Raw genomic sequence first — 2,923 nt, 5'->3', positions numbered from 1 at the left:
TTTTTTTATACACTATAAGTTGATCACTGTTTTATTTTTGGGTTTTTTTTGTTTCTTTTTTTGTCTTTTTTGAGACAGGGTCTCCCTATAGCCCCAGCTGTCCTGGAACTCACTATGTAGACCAGGCTGGCCTTGAACTCACAGAGATCCGCCTGCCTCTGCCTCCCAAGTGCTGGGATTAAAGGCGTGCGCCACCACGCCCAGCGTGTATGAGTGTTTTAAAAAATATTTTATTTAGAATTTTCTGATGTTGTGCTTGCATTTCACCGCTCCATTCTTCCAGCCCAGAAAAAAAAATCCTTAATATCTTTCCTTGCTTGGTACATACCTTGAAGCAAGGAAAAATTTATTGCAGTAAAACTTAACCATGAGGGAAATCATGTATGGAGGCTAGTCAATGTGACAACCAGATTAGTGCCAAGCTCTGGGAGGTGATCAATGAAGAGCGTGGCATTGACCCCACCAGTACTTACCACAGAGGCAGCAACCTGCAGCTGGACTGCATCTCCATTTACCACAATGAAGCCACAGGTGGCAAGTATGTTCCTTGAGCTATCTTGGTGGATCTAGAACCTGGACCATGGATTCTGTTCACTCTGTACTTTTGGCCAGATCTTCAGACCAGACAACTTTGTTTTTGGTCAGTCCAGGACTGGAAAACAACTGGGCCAAAGGCCACTACTGAGCAGACTGAGTTGGTCTGCTCTGTCCTAGTGCAGAAGAAGGCTGAAAGCTGTGACTGCCTTCAGGGTTTCCAGCTGACCCATTCACTGGGTGGAGGCACCAGCTCTGGAAAGGGCACCCTGCTCATCAGCAAGATCCAGTCCAAGAAGTGTACTCTGACAACATCATGAACACCTTCAGCATGGTGCCTTCACCCAATGTTTCTGGTGCCATGGTTGAGCCCTACTTCATAATTTCTTTCTGCTGCCTCTGTCCTGTTTTTGTTCTTTCAGGTTTTTTTGTGTGTGTGGGGGTAACAGTGTCTGGCATATAGTAGGTGTTCAATAAATATTTGTGGAATGTCCCCTTTCTCTTTACACTCTGACAGACCTAGATTTCTGCCATTCTGGGTTACCTTTTATTTCCTTCTGGTACCCACTTCTCAACTGTCCAGATTAATAGTCTTCCAAAAAATTTCCCCAGGAAACTTGAGTCTGTTCCAGATCCCGTTTAGAACCATCCAGTGCCAAAAACCTAGACAGTGGCTACCATCCCAAGCCTAAGTAGTAGATGAGGGAAAGTGGGCTGATAATAGCAGGTACTAGTCCCTAGGAGGAAGGGGGTGGGGTTTTCAGTCTATTTTTTTCCCCTACTCCTTCTCAGCCTCGGGAGGGGAGTCCTCCAGCTGTTGCCAGCCTTATCTGTCTTTGGAGGTATCTGTCCCTGCTTTTCCTTTTCTCCCAAGGAACTGGGGAAGGTGCAGGGCTTTGGTCTCTAAACACCCAGAAACTTCCTCACTCCACTTGTTCTTATCTTGAATAAGACCTCTGGCTTGTAGAAAGGTCTTATTCCCTCCTTTGTTTTGTACTACACTTCAGATTTCTATTTTGTGTTGAACTTGCTGGGTTTTTTTTTTCATATTGAAAAGATGTCATTGCCCCAAGAGCCAAAAATAAATATGAATTGGAAAACAAAAAATCTATATTATTATTATTATTATTATTTTTTGAGACAGGGTCTCCCTGTAGCCCCAGCTGTCCTGGAACTCACTATGTAGACCAGGCTAGCCTTGAACTCACAGAGATCCGCCTGCCTCTGCCTCCCAAGTGCTGGGATTAAAGGCGTGTGCCACCATGCCTGGCTATTATTTTTATTTTGTGTGTTTGAGTATATTGCCTACATGCATGTAAGTATACCCATGTTGTGCAATACCCTCAGAAGTCAGAAGAGGGTGTCGGATCCCCTGGAACTGGAGTTACCTGAGTGGTTGTTAGCTGCCATGCAGATGCTGGGAATTGAACTTGGGTCCTCTGCAAGAGCAGCCAGTACTTTTAACTGCTGAGCCATCTCTCCAGCCCCCACATCCGAGTGTTTTGCCTGCATGTACATAAGTGCACCTGTATCATGCAATGTCTCTGGAGGCAGACAAGGATGTAGCATTCCCTGGAAGTGGAGCTACCTGGACAGTTGTTAGCCAACATGTGGGTGCTGGGAACTGAACCCTGATCCTCTGCAAAAGCAGCCAGTGCTCTTAACCTCTAAGTAATCTCTCCAGTCCCATTCACCTTGTTTTTGAGACAGGGTTTCTTATTGGGAACTGGGGCTTGCCAACTAAGCTGGACTAGCTGATTAGGGAGCCCCAAGGATCTCTGCCTCCTCAGAGCTGGATGCTGTCACACAAGCATATGCTATTAGAGCCAGCTTTTTATATTGGTACCAAGGGTCAAACTCAGGTCCTCATGCTTGAATGGCAAGCACTTTCCCAACTGAGCCATCTCTTCAGCCCTATGATGACTCATTTATGTCTCTGATCTGAGGCAGTCATTGAGACTGAGATGGGTTCACTGGCCACGGTCAGAGGCTGGCTCACCCCAGGGTGAAATGCCAGTTCCTGCTTCACCTCCTTGCTATGGCTTCATGGGCTGTCCTGGACAGGTTGTGCCTGGCTTCTCTACAGTATCCCACTGAGGAAGCCCACCTCTTGCTCTCTTCACACCTTAGGGCCTCTTGATCTTCATTTCCTTCTGGAAGTCCCCTGGGCCATATATCAACCATAGTTAAGGCACTGGGTGCTGCTAGGTACTTGCCAGGAGAGTGGTTTGGCAGTGTGGGGTTCTATGGTGGAACAGGTGGGGCAGGGCTCAGGAGGAAGACCTTGGCAGACAGGTGCCTCTGTTGACACAGCAGCTCTTAGCCAGGGTCCTGGGTTGGGCCTCTCTGGGTGGGAAGGGCTTACAGGTGTTGTTGGGCTCCAACATCT

The sequence above is a fragment of the Nannospalax galili genome, unplaced genomic scaffold (genome assembly GCF_000622305.1).
Source record: "Nannospalax galili isolate Female #2095 unplaced genomic scaffold, S.galili_v1.0 scaffold668, whole genome shotgun sequence".
Lineage (NCBI taxonomy): Eukaryota > Metazoa > Chordata > Mammalia > Rodentia > Spalacidae > Nannospalax > Nannospalax galili.
This window is presented reverse-complemented; position numbering follows the sequence as displayed.